Source organism: Cyprinus carpio, chromosome B8 (assembly GCF_018340385.1).
Source record: "Cyprinus carpio isolate SPL01 chromosome B8, ASM1834038v1, whole genome shotgun sequence".
Lineage (NCBI taxonomy): Eukaryota > Metazoa > Chordata > Actinopteri > Cypriniformes > Cyprinidae > Cyprinus > Cyprinus carpio.
In genome coordinates this window covers 17,575,492-17,596,013 of record NC_056604.1, presented here as the reverse complement: position 1 = coordinate 17,596,013, position 20,522 = coordinate 17,575,492, and the positions used below count along the sequence as shown (strand labels likewise).

Here is a 20,522-nt window from a genome sequence, read left to right as displayed (position 1 = left end):
GCTCAGGTAACACGTATCAGAACAACACTCTGTCTTTGCTTTGTCACTTTAATTTGGTATGCTCAGTTTAGCTTAAGGTGGATGCATTAAACCGTTACTTTTACAGTAAAATCAGAAAACATTAAAAGTTTTTTTTCCTAATGTGTTCATTGTATGTTTATAATTTCAAGTTGACTATATTATAGAACAAATATTGGGATGAAATGCAGAATGTAGCTGAAATGAAGTCAAGCAGTATCCTGCAGCATAATATGCTATACTTTAAAAACTTTATTTAATTTAATTATTTTATTTTTTTATTTAATTTAATTTAAATTTTATTTTGTTTGAATATTGTGGAAATTAATGAGAGAATTATTTGTTAAAAATTAGGTTAACTATGAATTATTTAAAATATAGCACCTATACACTTTCTTGATGTGGAAAAATAAAAAAATAAAGCCTGCATAGATTTCTCAGGTCTTTGGAAAATAAATGTATGGTTTATAACTAGGCTGTCAATTTAATATTTTAATTTAGTATTTAATTGAATTATTTGCATAATACATAATGCATTAAATAATGCATCGAAAATGGTCAGTAGTCAAATACTGTATGTCCGTGTACACATGTTAGCTATAAATCTAGTCATTCTGACTCTAAATTTTGATTGGATGAACCAAAGTCAAACAGCAGTAAGATGTAAAATGACTTTAAACACACATATGGGAAGGCACATTATATATTGGATCCTATATGGCAGTTTATTCTAGATAAAGATTAGTTTGATTTAAGTTGAACAGCAGTATTGATATCTTTTGTCATAGTGCTGTTGATACATTTTATATACACAATAAGTGCACTGTATTAAATGATTGAATGCAAGTACATAGTAGGTAAAGACACTTTATATTAAGTTTGCCAGTCAGTGATTATACCATCACTCAGAATTCTCATGTCTGCAAACTGAGTCCTCGCTTAAATCAAGAGTCTCATAGACTGACAGTCTCTCAGTAGCAGAGGGGATCAGGCTCTGGTAGACAGAGCACATCCTGACACTGGTGTTTTCTTGTTCTGCTGACGATGACTGGTGCTCATCCTAAACACAAGAGGAACCAATCAATTTTACAGAATTTTGCTCATATGAGTATCTTTTGAAGCTAAAGCTATTACTCTGCTGTATTTGCCTTTATGTTTTCTGGTCCGCTGTCTGGATTATAAGTGTCACCCACCTCCGGTGTGACTTTACCTATTCAAAAGAGCAGTTACTATTTTCTCTGTTAAAAAGGAAATTAATCATTGTAATTATTGTGTATTATTATTAGTAGTATTAATCATATTTTACCTGTTTTACGGTTTTGCCTGCATCTCTTGGAGAATCCATGAAAGCAATGAAACAAAAACACCAACACTATAATGGCACAGATGCTGTATAACATAAAACAGATCCATTCTGAAAATAAATGATAAAACTGATTAGCATTGCCACTCATGATTTTAACCTCGTACCCCATTAGACACACAACATATAGTGTGGTCCAAAAAAAAAAGCTGTTTATGTTTCTAAACAAACAGTTGGTATATATATAAATGCATGATGTAAAATGAACAAGAAGTACTTCTGATTCTGCACTATTTCAAGGACTTGTAATGTGACTCTGAGATTTTTTATATTTCCACTGAAGCTCAAAATTCTCTTTTGATTATCTCAAATCATCAGGTTTCACACAAATTTGTGGAGATCATGCAGCTCTGATTTGTCAATAAACTTCAAATAAAGTTTAAGAAATTCTGAAATTCAACTTATAAGTGTAGACTGTTTGCAGATAACAGACAATGATTTGTAATTAAAGTATGTTAAATTACCAAAACATGCTAAATACAAGTGTTCTCTGACTTTTGTACCGCACTGTATGTTTTATTACAGTGCATCAACATCTCCACTGTACACAAGTGTTAGTTTTAAAGACTGTAGCTCTGAAAACAAAATGGGTGCAGATGAAGTTTTGTTCCATGAGAGGTAAAATGTGGGTGCATCTGTGGCCCAAACCACTTGAGGAAAGGCAGCAGGTATGCAAAAAAAAAGAGGATAAACAGAAATGAAATGCAGAGCTTTTCAAGTAATAATCAAGCAAGCATGTTTTGAGAACAACAAATTGATTGTAGGCACTAAAAATGGATATTTCACCCAAAAATTAATTTTTTTTTTCATCATTTATTAATCTTCATGTTGTTCCAAACCTTTATGACTTTCTTCTTTCAAGTAAAAAAATCTGTTGTTTTTCTTTTTGTTTTTTTGTTTTTTTTTCTGCGCAGTAACAATCACTATCATTTTGGAACAAAATGAGTAAATGACAGAATTTGCATTTTGGAATGTTCATTAAAGAGATATCCTTTGGGTTAAACACTTTAGATATTTTGCAATTTTATGCACTTATACAGAAATCTGCAATACAAGTCTATCAGCATATTCAAACCACTGATAAAGAGAAGCGTACATCTAGCATTTTGTACTTTAAAACTAGAGCTTCACTGGCAGATATATAATAAATAAAGAATCAACCAATTAATCAATTATTGAGCAAGAATAATGGCTACTCACTTCTTACAGCAGGAAATCTGAGTAATGCTGACAAAGCTCCTTACTACTATAAGAGCTTCAGAATGTATTTTCACTTTGGGCAGAAAGAGACCCTGCCTCAAACAAAGAGAGCACTCCTTCTCACTGAATTCAGACAAGAATCAGACCTACAGAGATAGATACAAATATAAATTTTGACCAAAGACTACTGTCATGACTACTTTTGGATGGCAGCCAGTCTCAGTAAGATAGAAATATGACAGTGTAAAGTTACTTCACCAATACTAATAGTGCATGAGTAACTGTATTTTATTACCAACAAAAAAACATGACAAAGATTGATCCTTCCCAACAGGTTTGTGCAGTAATGTGTCTTGACCAACAGAGGGCCCTGTAGGACATTTACAGTCATCTGAACTACAGCTGGCTTTTGTGGCCAGGAAATCAGGAAAATAAAGTATTCAGTTATCTAAGATGCTGTTCGTCTTTTTCTTTGGGACCTAAAAGGAAAGAAGACTAACACGAAAATAACTTAAAAATAAAAAAAAATGATGAATGTTACAGTTCCTTAAGAATGAAATGAAGCTAGTTCTAACTGATAATTTAACCTATAACTCTGGGTTTTCTTTGATGTCTGCTACTAATGAGATTGAAGTGCAGAGACTGTATATCAACATTTGCTTCTTTCCCTTGTGGGGTTCCTCAAGGGTCCATTCTGGGACCATTACTTTTTAATCTGTACATGTTTCCACTCAGTAATATAATTAGGAAATATAAAATTTATTTTCATTTCTATACAGATGATTCTCAGCTGTATGTTCCATTAAAATCTAGGCATTCTCTGCAGCCTCTCATGGATTGTCTTAAGGACATTAAATGCTGGATGGCAAATAATTTTCTTCAGCTAAACAATGAAAAAAACTGAGGTGATTATTTTAGTCCCTCCAAAACCAGACACTCTTACTCCATATGCAAAAAAAAATTGATCATATCACTTCAATTTTAGCTTCTCTTCATTGGCTTCCTGTCTCTTTCAGAATTAAATTCAAAATTTTACTGGTTGTTGTTTTTAAAGCATTTAATGGACAAGGTATTAATATAGTATTTATACAAATATTACCAGCACAGAAAATGTATAGTACAAAGAAAAAAATCTACAGATTCCGTCTGGGCCTTTTATTGATGGTTATTTGATGTATAAGCTTACTCTTAGTTACGTATAAACATCACTGGAAAATGGATGAATCCTTGGCTAATCAGAAGTAATTAGTCATTCCCTCCGATCAATGGAACGGCATCCCAGATCCCCTAACTTTGTTTGATGTTGTTGTAAAAGTTATGTTGTTATTACATTCCAGGGTGTTTTATCATTAAAAAGTCGATCCATCACACCTCATTAAAAGAGAGGGAGAGACAGAGAGAGCACTTCTGTCGGGTCTGAGGACTCCGAGAGCAGGGCTGTGTTGGCCTCAAGAGTGCTTATGTATTAGATAGAGGACCGGCAGCCTTATATCAGGTTTCATTTCTGTTTGTGCAGAGTTACTGAACATGTAGAGGGGAAGTGCTGTGTTTGTATACATTGAGAGATCGCTTTGCCAGACTATTTCTCCATAGTATTAATATTTTGTTTGCTGTGAATGAATACTGCAGCATGGACACATCGGATCAATATTCTGAAGAACACCCAGTTTTAACACATGAAATGAAAAGAGAAGGATGGATTTGTTAAAATTACAGTGTAAAAGAAAATCTATGCTCTTTTCCAAGAATCTATGCCATTGTTTTTCTGATACCCGTGTTCAGGTTCAGTGAGTTATGTTAGGCCATAGTGTCTTGTCAGCAAAAGCTTCATGCTTGAGTTCCTATTAAGAAGTGTTCATCTTCTAATGGCATTACTGGAACCTGCCCCATCCTCCTAAAAGCTCAACATTAATTCCTATACACTACAAGCACTGATGCCAGCCATAAATACAGCAGCTTAGTCAGAGCATGCATTATAATGGTGAAATTGAGGCATTGCAGTCATCATAATAGCGAAAAAAAATACGTACATAAATTTATGTTTTTGATTTGTATGTGCTTGACCTCTAATCTGAATGCAATCTTTATTTGCAACCAATCCAAAGATCAAAATGGGTCAAATAAAATTCAATAGATTTCTACTGGACCATTTTTCTTCAAATTATTGTTTCCCAGTTATGATAGAAATTTTGTTCTACTGGATAAAATGAAATTCTAAATCGATTTATCTCTCTTTTCTAATCTTTTTGTCTTTTCTTTTACTGCTTTTTATTGTATTGTGATCATTGTTTCCAAATTGTGATTGAAATTTGAATTATATGCATGATTTCTATCATAATCTACTCATAACAAACCAAAGATCGAAAATGGATCAAATGAGAATCCAGTAGCACTCATTCAGGTTATTGTTATAAGTTTCTATCACAAGTTGGAACTTATACAAAAATAACAATGGATCAAATAAGAATTCTACTTCTAGTGAAATTCCTTTTACTAAATTTATTAATTTAATTAATTCAAAAGCATTGGCAATGAATTTACATTCCTTTAGGGTTTTTATCTTCTGGAGGGTGTCTTTCATCTTGAAGTGTATTATTATTTATAATTTGAGTATGACATTTCAAAAATTTAGATTTTCCCCAAAGATTACTATTACATTTTAAATATCTACATTGTAGCATCACATTTCTTTTTTCAGTTCCTGTTTTCATCTCTGACATTAATCATCTTTTTATGGCTCTTTTAACTAGAAAAAGGAGGAGGAGGGGTGTGGCGTGAGAGAAGATGAGCGGATGCTGGCAGTAGAAACAGTGTTTGATGACACCTTGTGTTTGGTTGACTTAAAGCTACCATTAAGGCTTTATTGATTCCTTTATCTAACTGAGCTATTATAGCTCTCTCCTTTCCCCTCTCGCTAAACTATAAACAGGAAAACCCGTAAGCTAATGTTATCTCCTCTGTTTGTCCCAGTACAGTCCACACAGAGGCCTTTCCTAGCTTCACTCAGGAGGAAGAAGAGAAAGAAAGTGCTTCAAATGGAACAGATATGTGGGTGGATGAACGCTGGGAAATCGGTAGGGGAGGGCGTCCCTGGAATCTGATCCCCCTAGTATCTCTACCTCTCTCCTGCCTTCTGCCCTGTTTGGAAATGTGGCTTTTCCCCAAGTCCCCAGGCAGAAAGGAAGGAAGGAAAAGAGAGGGAGGTATTGTGGTCAGGGAAAAAGGACCAGTTCTCACAAGGGTCTGACTTTGCAGTCAGAAGTAGTGAGGCTTGGAAAGTGAGCGATGGATAAAAGAAGGGATGGAGTGGTCATAGATGAGCAGAGAGGAAGAGACACGGAAAGAGGGGTGGGATGGACAGAGAGGTAAAGATAAACTGCCCACTGCAGATTATTACGGGACAAGAGAGGGCAAGAGAAGCAAGGGAGAGAGGGAGGGAGGGAAGTAGGGATGAAGAACGTGAACTGTACAGGACAAGTTGAAAGAAGAGAGACAAAAGCACTTGATGCTGACTCTGAGGAAACAGACGAGGGAAAAGATGAAAGCGCTTGACTGATGGCAGAACAGACGAGAAACCGCATTCTTCAGGACCACTCCCAAGACGTATCGCCGAACTTAATGAGTTAATTTGAAGTTTTTGAGGTTGGCCAACACTTGAGAACTTCAAGGGGATCTGCGGCCACTTTGAGAAGGATTCACCCGATCTGTGAAGGATTGACGTATTTTTGCCACTGCCACAGGAAGTAGCTTTTAGCTTCTACGCAAATTTGCACCAACCTGAAGGCCTCCGACCGCTTTGGAGCAGGATTCGAGATGCCACCTCAGTGATTGACGCAGTGTCCGAGGCAGTGCCAGATGTTGATCCTGCGTATAACTGAGTATTACTTCTACGTGGACAAATTATTCCAGTTTGAGGCACTAGGGTGCCCATTAGTCTCAGATTTCTGTGTCAACATCAACAAAACCCGGATTTAAAAGCCACTTAGGACTTGAAATGAAATATGATCATTTTAACAGCAAAATCGGCGCAGTGTGTCAGTTGATTCCAAGTCGCAATTCCACATTTGGATCCACAGAATGAATTTCCCTTCTCTTGTGCCTCCTGTCTCACACCGAAACGTACACCTTTGGATCAACAATCTTGAATATCGCAACGTCGCTGCAGCACTTCTTCACAGCAGAGTTTGAAATGCTCTTGTCTGTTGTTGACTCTTGCAAATAACATTTGCAGCCCAGGATGGCTTTTACACATCTGGACTGTGTACAAGAACTGCAATCCAGCTCTTTATTTATGCGATAGGGCTTTCAAGAAGAATGACCTAACATGGAAACACTGACTTCTCTTCTCTTCTCCAAAATAAGTGTAACTAGACTGGACTCTTTTTCCCATGCACACTGCTAGCTTGACGTCCTGCCAAAAATATCCCCTGATTTTCCTTTTAAATATTCTTCTAAAGGAGCTAATGAAATGAATCTTTCTTTTTGAGACTCCCTGCATCTGGCGTCATGCTATATCCGCCAGTTGGCTTTGTCCCGTGTTAGTACACACACTAGCACATTAATACTTCCAGTAGTTCTAGAAGTTCTCGTGCCAAGAGGCGTAAATCACCACAGTCATGGGTATTCAGGGAATGGAGCTGTTTGCCATCGGAGTGGTAATCATTCTGTTCGTGGCTGTTCTCAAACAGTTCGGCATTCTGGAGCCCATGTCACTGGAAGGTAAGGAGCATTCTAGAACTGAGGTCCTCCCCTTTGTTGTCATGGTGATATGCTTGACCAGTGGGCCCCGTGGGGCCAGGGTTGCGTCAGGCATATTCTGAAGATAGGGATAACAAATCTGATGATTGTTCTCTAGTAATGCTGTGATGTTTGTGTTCACGTGAAGGAAAGGTATTGCGCTTTAACAATACTTTTGAAGGCTTTAATACACTGTTTCTGTTGAGTTTTAGATGCTTGTGAGTTTTGAAGGTCATTGGCAGGAGAAAGTATGAAGCGTTTATCGCAATATTTGCTGTACACAGATGTAAATGCAACATATACATCTCACAGCAGGTGTTACCGTGGGACTGCAGCATCAGGATAGTGTGGGACAAAATTGTCCTTAGAAAATTAAAATCTGGCACAACCTCCTTTTCGGGATGATCTCAAAAGTAAAAAAAAAAAAAAAAATGCTTGCTGCTTTTATCACCTTATTAAATGTTACACTAAAAAATGTGATTAAAATCATGCTGTGAAATGGTGCTCAGTTAAATATATTTGTTAAATATATTTTAAAAATATATTTGAACCCAAAATCTTTAAGTTGATTTTTAAAAAGTTAATGGACTTACTGTATAACTACCTAAATCGCTGATTATACCTGTGTGGGCGTGTCTGTTATTAATGTTATAGGAAATTTTTTTGTTGTATATGTTTAAGATTTGCTAGTATGTGATTTGTTTTGAACAAACAGCGGATCCAGATTTTTTTTTCCCCTCATACTTATTGAGAACGTTATATTGGTGTCCGAAATACTGCATTCACTCTCTCCTTTTCACACACACACACTTTCTCTCTTTGAATCAAAACCCAGTCTAACATTACCCTTCATTCATTATGTATGCTCTATTGATCAGGCTTTCTTTACGGTTACCTAAAAATGGGTCCACTGGTCTCTGTACTGGGTCTTGAAGGGCACTGTCCATTTCCATCTCACCCTACACATCATCGCAAGATCATATCTGTCAATCATTTCTGAAAGTACAAATCAGAGTCAGCACCTTCATATAGATGCACTTCCTCTGGAGTCACAAACTTGAGATTGGAGATATTTTTATTTTCTCCACTATTCTCCACACTTCGTCTGTCGTCTGGTGGACGTGCTCTGTGTCGTGTCGCATCTTTGTTGTCTCAGATTACTTACTATTAAGACATTAAGAGTCATGTGACAGCTGGCCTGCAACGATGTGGAATACTTGGCATCTTTGTGCTATTTTGTATATTCATATTCTTGCTTGATTAATCTGGTTGTATTTTTGTTCGGTTTTCCATAAATGGTCTCGACATTCTGTTTGACTTTCAGGAACAGAGGTGATTGGTCATTGTTATTAATGAGAATCAGTCTAAAACTATCAGTCATTTTATTCATTAAAAGTATTACAAATGAAACCAATGGCACTACTGAAATGTGCTTTGAGCTGTACTTTTTATTAAAACCATAAACAATGCAGTCTTATCAGTAGTCTGATAAAAATAAAACCTCACAGAATCATGCATATTTTTGCCATACTTATTTTAATCAGTTTGAGTGGCCTAAGCTAGTCTTAGGTTTTCTCAACATTGCAAAAAAAAATAATAATAATTCTTATTTATACCTATTATTATTAGATTATTTGTCTTGTTTTTAGTATAGATATCTAATATCTAATATGAATCAAGTTGTTTTACTTGACAAGCAAAATGACTTAAGGTATTAAGTATTGTTTTTTACAAAGCATTATCAAAATGTTGTTAGTTTTTGCTTAAAAAGGCAAAAAAAAAATCTGCCAATGGGGTAAGAAAAATAATCTTAATTCAAAGGCTATTTTTCTTGCCCTATTGGCAGATAGTTTTGCTTGTTTTAAAGGGATACTCCACCCCAAAATGAAAATTTTGTCATTAATCACTTACACAAATGTCGTTCCAAACCCATAAAAGCTTCGTTCGTCTTCGGAACACCATTTAAGATTTTTTTAAAGAAAACCGGGAGGCCTGTGACTGTCCCATAGACTGCCAAGTAAATAACATTGTTAAGGTCCATAAAAGGTATCAAAGTCGTCATCAGAATACTCCATCTGCCATAAGACGTGTAATCTGGGTTATGTAAAGTGACGGGAACACTTTTTGTAAGCGAAGAAAACAAAAATAACGACTTCATTCAACAATTCCTTTGTCAACAGTCTCCTCTGTGTCTCTCATTATCACCGTATGCTGCGTATGCTCTTCTGTGTCATCCGCGCCACAAGGATGCGCTGTTTTCTTTCGAATCAAAGCTAAATACATGTAAAAACAGCACATCCTTGTGGTGTGGATGACACAGAAGAGCATACACAGCATACGATGATATAGAGAGACACAGAGGAGACTGTTGACAAAGGTATTATTGAATAAAGTCATTATTTTTGTTTTCTTAGCTTACAAAAAGTGTTCCCGTCGCTTCATATAACCCAGATTTCACGTCTGATGGCAGATGGAGTATTCTGACGACGACTTTCATACCTTTTATGGACCTTGACACAGTTATTTACTTGGCAGTCTATGGGACAGTCACAGGCCTCCCGGTTTTCATCCAGAATATCTTAAATTGTGTTATAAAGATGAACGGAGCTTTTGCGGGTTTGGAACGACATGGGGGTAAGTGATTAATGACAAAATTGTCATTTTGGGATGGCGTATCCCTTTAAGCAAAAACTAACAAAAAGTTTCTTTTTTCAGAAAACTAGACATAACATCTTAAGTGTTTTACTTTTAAAATAAATGCATCTTGATTCAAGAATTTTTAGATATTTATACTACAAAACAAGATAAAAATACTAAGTAAGAAAATCTTTTTTTGCAGTGTAAACCATATTTGGCTGGACTGGTTTGTGTATTTTTATGATGCTTTGACTACTTGTCAGCTGTCAGACTGAGAAATCAGGGTAGACCAGATAAAACCACCTAAGACCAGCAGTTTTAAGGTTGGTTTACGCAGTTTTTTCAACAAGGATATACGGTATAGGTGCTAACAGTATATGCATAACACATTAACTTTTATAACCAACAGTTATGCAAATAAACACTTGATCATCTGGAAGGGTCTGAGTGCCTCTTGTAATCTATACGTAAATCTTCTTCCAGTACTGGCCCATGAGACGGACCACCCAGCGGATCAGCAGGGGGCTATTTTTAGCTCAGTGGCATCACTTACTACATCTCTGTCTATTCCTGAGAGCCGTGTTTCAGGAGGGTGAAGTTTATTTTGGGCCTCTGCTTGTGTGAATCGAATACGTAATCAGAGACACTGAAGTATTACTTTTGAAGGAAAGCATGCGTAATGATCAATATGCGCCGGCTCTGTTGCATGAGAGGAATTTGATCTGTCAACTATAATTTTATTCAACTTGCATGTTTCTGCTCCTAGTATAATGCAAATTGTCTACTGTGGTGCACCGCAGACGTGAAGCATCAGCCACCAGAGGGCGATGTTTCTTTATGATCTCAAACCTGGGTGATGAGCTCAGGGGAGGAACCAGTGGGCCAAGATTTGGCTGGTTAGCACGATTATACATTCTGGTTCTAAAAAAGCATTCTCTGTTGACAGCCAGTGGGATTTAGGGATCACAAACTGCAGCATTGTCTCTTGTTTCATCATAAAAGGCGTATTTATTATTCAAAAAGTTGATTTTTGTTTTAAAAAATTATTTATTTTTTGCTTTATTTTAATTGTTTTATTTAGTTAATTTTTAATAAATTGGTCAAAAATGAAATTTATGTCATTTACTACAAAACAAGATAAAAATACTAAGAAAATCTTTTTTTGCAGTGTAAACCATATTTGGCTGGACTGGTTTGTGTATTTTTAAGATGCTTTGACTACTTGTCAGCTGTCACACTGAGAAATCAGGTTAGACCAGATAAAACCACCTAAGACCAGCAGGTTTAAGGTTGGTTTACGCAGTTTTTTCAACAAGGATATATGGTTTTATGATCTTATATATGTTTAGTTTTTTTTTAAGGGGTTTTTTGTTTTATGATATTTTGTTTTATAATTATATTTTTTGTTAGTTTACACAAAAATATTAAGCAGCACAACTGTTTTCATTGATAATAATAAAAAAATGTATTGAGCAGCAAATCAGCATATTAGAATGATTTCAGAAGGATCATGTGACACTGAAGACTGGAGTAATGATGCTGAAAATTCAGCTTTGCATCACAGAAATAAATTATATTTTAAAATTGGTGAACAGAAGAGATTTCTTTCAATGCTATTTTAAAAAATCCTGTAGACCCCAACCTTTTGATCACTAGTGTATATCAGTTCATTATTATTACAATTATAATCATTTAATTTTGAAATAATTTTAATTTGTGAATTGTTTTTTTTTGTTGTTTTTTTCATACTTATTGCCACTTCAAGGGCCAATTTCAAGACCCATTTGGATTAAATTTGCACTCTAATACTAAAGATTTATTTAACTTTGGCCTGTAAAATACATTTGTACTGTTTATGTAAACTGTAAACATCAGTCGTATACTTTTGTTAGCAACGTTAGTAACAATCCCCTTTGAAATCTCTTCAGTTCTTCGGTGCTAATGGTTTTGGCTGTCATAAATCTGTTGTGCATGACAAAATCTAAAAGATCACTCTTGGCAAGAGAGCACTGAATAACAATGCTGCCAGTAGGAGGATAAATGAAGAACAGTCTCTGTAGATCACTGTCATTTCACAAAGGCTGAAATACAGAGAGAACAATTAGTCGTGGGAAACTGGTTCACAAGACAAGGGAAGCAGGATTTAGGGCACCTTGTGATTGTGCATCTGTTCCAACAACTTCAAATATTAAATGTCCATTCCAGACCAATCAAAGGCTTAAAAACGTTATACTTTCATGAGGGAAGCTTCATATGAGCTGCATTCCTGAGGACCAAAATGTATGTACTACAAAACGTAATGATTTGCTGCGTTGACTCGGAGGGACAAGGTGTCTGTTTTTTACAGTATCATCAAGTCAAAGTTGTGTCTAAATCTAACTGGGACAACCTTGTCTCTTGAGTGGGAGTTTTCTCAATTCCCTTTGAAAATTGTGTCAGAGTGAACTTTTAAATAGATGTGAGAAGAATAGAAGAATGAGAGAGGAGAGTTACCAATGTCATTTTGGGCACAAGGCTAAAACAAGATGATATCAACATAAGATGTTTTTTGGGAGTTTTTTCAAGGTTTTATTGACTTTTTCGAAAAGTGTAACAGATGTTTCTCAAAACAGGACATCAGCCCATTTTTCTACCTCAATTATGTTATCGGCTTTCTAGGATACTTATGTTTCATTTATGAAGCTTGTGGAATTAACAGTCTAAAACTGGACTGAGCTGGAAGAAGGAGATGTGTTGAGGGACAGAGTGTCAGGATGAGTGTGAGATGGGAGACTGAGGGGTTACAGACCGTGGGCATCGTCTGTCTGGTCATCATGTTTCTCAAACTCATGCATCTGCTTGGACTCATAGACATAACTGAGACAGGTGAGAGAAAGAGAGAGAAACTAGCAAACATCATTCCAGGGGTTGCTTAAAAATGTTGTTTATAGATGTTATAGCCTACTTGTCTTATATTTACAAGAGCTTAACACTCTGACAGCATCCGTGGCATCCGTGGCAAATACTGTATCTAATCTTCCTTAAAATAATTTTTTTTTTTGCAATACAAATTTTTTTGTTTTTCTTGTTATAAGCATTAAACTCACTAATGTTTGTTAGATTGAAGTTTAAAAGTTCATGTTTTAATGAAATTTAATTTTCATTTAATTTATTATTAATACTATACAAATATTGTCTTATTGTCATATACAGTTTTTGCTTCTTAAATACAATTTTGTTGTATTAAGGATGTTTAGATATTTCTTTTTCTTTACTGGAAAACAAGTCTTGTTTAGTTGTTTGTTATTTTTCCATGTGTAACAACCAACAGCATTTCAGATGGATTCCAGATTTTTTGAGGGATTTTCCAGTTCTTTAAGCTTTCAATGTCTGTTTAGAAATAAGTAACTTTTGTTCCCTAAAGCATCACAAGGTTATATGTTCTTCTTTTACATTATTTGATATATATATTATAAAATAATTTTTTTAAATTATTTTAATATTTTCCATTTAAATTTTTATATGTTTTAGTCATTTTGTTTTGTGCTTTTGTCATAGTTTTAATAATTTTAGTACTTCTACTTAAATTTAATTTATTTCTGTTAGTTGCCATAGTAGTTTTTCATCTAATATTTATATTTTATATTATTCCAGCTTTATTTCAATTAACATGATTAACTAAAGTAGTAAATAGTTTTAGTTAACAATAACAACACTGATTATTTGATATAGTTTCTCTTCCTCCATCCACCTTTTTTTTTAGTGATTGCTTGTGGCTTTTTTGACTTGACCGTTTCTCTCTTTTTTTCTCCTTTCACTCTCTCTGGCCCTTTCTGTCCTTCTCGTTCCTCCCTTTCTCACTTTGTATCTGTTTTTGTAAAGACGGTGAGTGTAAGCACCTGTCTAGTTTAGTCTCTTTTCTTTGTTATTCGGTCTATCTCCTTCTCTTTTGTGGGATGCTTTCTTCATTATGTGATTGACTATACTAGCTCTTATCCAAACGCTAGCAGGGTTTAGAAGAAATATTGAATTCCACCAATTATAATTGCTGAAGTCTAACAGTAAGGAAACCCTAAAATTAGTCATTCACATTAAAAAAGAAAGATTCGCCCTGTCTATCAAACCTCCATTTCTTTCTCTTTCCTCTTCCTTCACATCTTTGACTTTTATGCTAACTCTTTTGCTTTTACTCCCCTTTTTCTTCCTCTTTCTCTCCTCGCAACCGCTGTTTCCCTCTTTGAAATGCTCTCTCACCCCATCCCGCCCTGCATCCCATCAACTCACCTCCTTCCCAACCCCTTCCCCCTCGATCTCTCTGCTTTCCCCCTCTTCCTCTCTCTTTTTTTGCTCTTTCTCTCCCATAGACAGCAGTGACAGTGACCTTGAGCTGTCCACGGTGCGACATCAGCCCGAGGGTCTGGAGCAGCTGCAGGCTCAGACCAAATTTACCAAGAAGGAGCTGCAGTCCCTTTATAGGGGCTTCAAAAACGTGAGTATCTGTTTCGTGCTCAGTTGTTTTCTTTTTTGCGGCGGGTCAAATATCGAGACTGTATGCTGCATAGTAAGATTTTGGTACTTTTGCTACAATTTTAAAAGAAAGAAATGAATGATATTATGTTGAGCATTAAATTTAATAAAAAATGTTAACCATTTTATTGTCCACCAGGTGAAAACTCAACCCAGTTGCAAAAAGTAGTAGTATTTTAATTATTAATAAATTTAAAAAATGATATGGTTCATTTTTTATTGTATGGATTTGTTTTTGGTTGTGTTTTTTTTTCTTTTTGTTTTTGTTGGTGTGTGTTATATAGGACAGAAAATTAGCACGTTGCACTTATTTAAAGCCTTCACGAGCTGCCGATGTGGCACAGTGAGAATTAGTCCATTATCTGTTTAATTAAATGTTTAATTAGATGTGCCTCTCTTTCCATTTAAGGAGTGCCCAAGTGGTTTGGTTGATGAGGAAACTTTCAAGACCATCTACTCTCAGTTCTTTCCCCAAGGGGGTAAATACATACGTTTTTCACTAAATCAGTAAATGTGTTTATTGGTTTTGCATGGATTGTGATTTGGGACTAATTGGACTAATTAGTCTGTTTTTCTTCTTGTTATTTCCTCAGATGCCACCACATACGCCCACTTCTTGTTTAATGCATTTGATCTTGATAGAAATGGCTCAATTCGTTTTGAGGTGAGAATATCCTTAATCAAAGCTTTTTTTTATCACCCTCATTTTTTCATTGTCTTTATTGTCTACTCTCTGCTCTCTATGACAGGACTTTGTGATTGGTTTGTCTGTGTTGTTGAGAGGATCTGTCACTGAAAAGCTCAACTGGGCTTTCAACCTTTACGACATCAACAAAGATGGATACATCACTAAAGAGGTTCTTGTTAAACCTTTATGTTGTAATGCACCAGACGCTCGTTCACTGACTCTTTAGTAAAGCAGACTCAAATAGTAATAAGTGACGTGTGTGTGTGTGTGTGTGTGTGTGTGTGTGTGTGTGTGTGTGTGTGTGTGTGTGTGTGTGTGTGTGTGTGTGTGTGTGTGTGTGTGTGTGTGTGTGTGTGTGTGTGTGTGTGTGTGTGTGTAGGAGATGCTGTTAATCATGAAGTCAATCTACGACATGATGGGCAGGTACACTTACCCCAGTGTGCGAGATGAAGCTCCATCTGAACATGTGGAAAAGTTCTTCCAGGTATCAGTAACAAGCACATTTATATGAAGACACAAAAACAATCATACCAGAGTATTAAGATCTTCTACACTTATTACATTTTCTTATAGAAAATGGACAGAAATCGAGATGGTGTGGTCACTATTGAAGAGTTTATTGAGACCTGTCAGAAAGTAAGTTGAGATTAGTGTTTACTCACAGATTTCGGTGTAAATGGTTTGAAAAAGCATTCTTAAATAAATGATTGCATTTAATTCAATGTAAAAATGTATATGTATTGTTTGTAAGAAACATTCTTTAAATTATCCTATTCAATTCAATGTGAAAATTGTATAAATAGTTAAAAACAACTAAAATGTTGATTACTTTTATTGTGAGCATTTACAAGAATTACTCATAAAATGCATATGTATCACCTTTAGTTTAATGCAAAGTCTTAAATACATTATACACCTATTTTTGTTAATTATCCCATTTAATTCAATAAAAAAGTTAATAGTTTGTAAAACCATAGTTACATAAATTATGACTTACAATGCAAACGTTTACATCAACTGTTCTTAAAATCATTCTTCTGTAAATCATTACATTTAATTTAATGCAAAAATGTACAAATAGTTTGTAAAATTTAATTGAATATCCAAATTACATAAATAGAAATAAAACCATCCTTATGTACATGCTCAAATTCAGTCCAATGTGAAAAATTATGGAAATTACTTATTCATATGTAAATTTTTGCACTATTAGATAAAAAATGTACGTAAGATGTATAGCCATTTTTAAATGATCACATTGTATTCAATGCAAAAATAAATTTAAATAGTTTGTAAATCCATCATTTATTGCAATAATTTCAAATGTGAATATTAATAGTTCTTCTAAATTATCACAGTCATGTTCTTAAAATCATTCTTATTTAAATCACAAAATCTATGTAAATCATTCATTAAAAAAAAAATACATATACGAATACGAAAATTTGTGTATGGTTTGACTTTTTCATACCATATTTGAACTGAACATGACCGTGAATGAGATTTGATAACTATGCGAATGATAACTGAAAGCAAACTGTCTCTTTAAGGTTGATGCCGACTATTTCAAACGGTCATAATTGATTCATCTTCTGCTTTCCAGGATGAAAACATCATGAACTCCATGCAGCTCTTTGAAAATGTGATTTAGGACAGAAGTGGAGCGATCTAAAGCTAAAACATCCCTCATGTCCCAATCCAGCTCTCTCCACATGTCTATATACCAAACTAGCACAGCAGTCACTCTGTCTTGTCCTGTAGCACTAACCCCATGCCTGCTGCACTCCGTAGAATTGTATAGACCAACACATAGCCTACAGTATGGCATCACAGTTTGTGCTTCACAGCAGGACTACTTTAAAAAAGAAAAGCCTGGACGGCCGGGATCCTTCCAGTTGCTAATCTTTCTGATCCGAATGAACAAATGAAGTAGCAAAGCCACGTTTTGTATCACTGGTTGATGGATTCCAATCGGCTCTCTGATGCCCATATAAAAACCATCACCACTCTGGACTGCTTTCTTCTGCCTTACGAATGAGGGACATTACAAGACTCAGTCTCAACCCTCCAGATACCATAGTTTGAAGGAGAGTACAGTAACTATGGATTTCAAGGGACCCAAAGGAGTGTCTAGCACCAATGACGATTTGAAGCACACTAGAGACTACTCACCAAAAGAACAAAATTAATGTGATGAAAACCGACCTGAAGCATGCCTGTCCAAATATGTGAGATATTTGTGATTTTCTTGCATGGAGACTGACAAAGTTGTACATTTTCTTCCTTGTAAGCCAGTAGGTCCCACAGAAGACTGTAAGCAAACTAAAGCAACTGTATGCGTGAAGTTAGTGTACCAGTGTTTATAAGTTCTGCTCAAACCTGTATTGCACATATCAGTGGGGCCAGGATGATTTGTTTGGTCACATTTGATTCTTGCACAGAAATGGGGTATATTAAAAGTTATATTTACAGTGTAGGCATTTTAGAAGTATAGAAGTAAGTATTTTATTTTCAGGAATGTATTTATTTGTCAGGCGACGTCTAATGGAATGCAGGGTTTGGGCATGAATGGACATGTCCTGGTTATTAAAATTGTGGTTTACAAGTTTTATTATTATGCTCATTAAAAAAAAAAAATAATAATAATAATTTGGATTTTGCTTTATATATACATATATATTTGAAACAGACTGAGATATATACTGTACTGTATTTTTATCTTTATTTTTTGCTTTTGGCCACATGGTTTGTAAAGGTTACATATTATTTCATTAGGTACTGTACACAATAGGCAACCTTTGGAATCTTCTTGTTATATGATATGACAGTTGTATTATCAGGAATATGGATAGCTTTTGCTCTTACGCAACAATCCCCTTTTATTTGGGGATGGTGGGAAACTATTGCTCATCAATGAAGGAACAAATACTATGATGAAGGTGAAGATTCAAAGTTACTTAAAAGTCTGTTTTCAGTTCACTTTCAGTAGCAACACCTAAATTACCTAAAAGCTCTTATTTATTTATTCTTTGTTTATTTGGTTGGAGCAGTTTAATGTAAATCCAATGAATAAAAGATGCACTACTCTTGATCAAAACCAGTGTGTTTTAATGTTACTGACAGTTTTTATTAGTGTTGCAGCAATAATGCAAATTGCACCCAAGAAAACATGACAAGGGTAAAAGATTTGCACCTTAACACAGTGATCTGAAACTAAATATCTGTGGGTATGACTGTGAATGTGTTTACACAGAATATCATGTCCTTACAGAAATGCTTATCTACATTTGCTATGTTTATGGAAGTCCATGTGTGATCTGGTCTATGCTGGAGACATGTCTTAATTTTGTTTGCTTTGGGTGTCTGACTAGGGAATATAATCTTTTCTAATCTCTGTACTTTTCACCTTACTCTCATGTATCGTTTCTGTTGGTTGTGGTTCATCTTCACCTTTCCCATAACATCTTCCATCTCTGATTTCTATCTTATCATGGCTTCTATGTGATTCCTTGAAATGTCAGGTAAAAGAACAAAGTATTAAACCATGTAAAATCTGAGTGAGGCCCATAGACCTACTAACCTACATCCATCAGTTAGCACCATAGATTAGCTACTGATTCAGGACATGAGCTCTAAATAAGCAGGAAGAAGAGAAGGCAACACGGTCTACTTGTTGACTGTTATGAAAGCACTACAGATAACTGGGATTATTTCTCCCATCTGTTCAGGTCTGCCTCTCACCTGCTTCTATTTCCAGGAGTGACATCACTTCCTGTGTGCATTTCTGACCAGAAATACATTTATTGATTCATGCCATTTATAGTCTAAGTGCAGATACTAAATTACGGAATATGCAATCGACGTATGTTGAGTTGTCCTGTGTCATCATGTGAATGTATGATTATAAGCAGGGTGCGATTTGTAAAAAAAAAAAAAAAAAAAAAACGGGGAATATTTAATCGATAAAATCATTTCGGTTTTAAGGTAGAAATTTAGACAATGTAGAAATATTGTGTATTTCATATAAAATGTACTGTTAATATAAATATCTTTAAATGAGCAAATACAGAGTTTTTTAAACTCGTGCCTATGGCTGAGGCACAGCCATGCTGATATACAGCCATATTGTGTCACACATATCTTCTTGTGTGAAGATCTGGCCGAGGGAGAGGTAAGGCTGCTCTTGGCGGGTTCATGTGTGCTAAACAGCTGCTGATGCCCTGGAACTCAAATAGATGTTATCTTTATTAACAAATGACATTTGAAGTCTAAACAGTACATTCTCACCTAAATAAAACTACATACCATGACACAAAAACAGTATTATTTGTAAAATTATAATGGATTTGGGCATCGGTCATGTGAGAAATACTGCAAGTGGAGTGATATAAACGATGAAACGGTTGGAGTTCTGTTATCACTAGAATATTACACTCCTCTTTGCCAATCAGATTCGAGGACCAGAAAGAACTGTTATACAATATAAACTGAAATAACTAAATTAAATATTTTTTAACTAATATCTTATTTACTATACAAGTATTTATACCATGTTCGGGCCCAGGTGGTTTAAAAAACACTTATTTTAGGCTTACCAGTCAACACACTGTCATTATTGTTAAATCCTACTCCAATTATGTTTGTAATTCAAGCATTCCAGCCATTAAACCTGAGAAAAAAATCATACAAGTGAGTAAAGACACATCTTTTTCTCATTCCCTGCTGCTTAAAACAAATAGTAAAATAAATAACAAAACCCTTTTTGTGTGTATGTGAGAATTGTTTTTTATTAACTGCTCTGAAAAAAGAAATTATTTTTAATTATATATATATATATATATATAGATATATATATATTATATATATATATATATATATATATATATATGTTATTATTATTATTATTATTATTATATTATTATTAGGAAATATATATTATGAAAATGCCATATACACAAGAAGTTGACTTTTTGCAAAAGGAAATTTTTATTTATAACCTATTCACACCACTAGGGGGAAGTACAGAGTCATAAGGTAGGCTACTGTAAATATTTTTAGAGAACTCATACTCCCTTTGTGTGCATATTTCGAGAATGTCACGGCTGAGGATGGGCTGAGGCCAGCCTAAAAAGACGCTCAGGACAGTTGAAGATCCACTGCTGCGCATCCTCACTAAAGCTTATCATTTGCACGTGTTTTTAAGACTTGCCAATTTCAACATTCAAAACCGTTTAAAGCATTCAAACACAAGACGCAGGAAACCTCAACTGAGTAGCCTACTCGCCTCGAGCGCCGTGTTTGGAGCGCACGCAGAGAGCCGCATCTCAAGTACAGCAACACCGAACCGAGCTATCCTTCGCGTCCACCTGCACC

The 20,522-nt window shown here is 35.2% G+C and overlaps 1 pseudogene; it reads left to right on the top strand.

Annotated features, from left to right (window-relative positions):
- The window catches only part of LOC109112625, a 49,907-nt pseudogene extending 31,661 nt beyond the window's left edge, over nucleotides 1-18,246 (top strand).
- The last annotated feature ends 2,276 nt before the right edge of the window (nucleotides 18,247-20,522 follow it).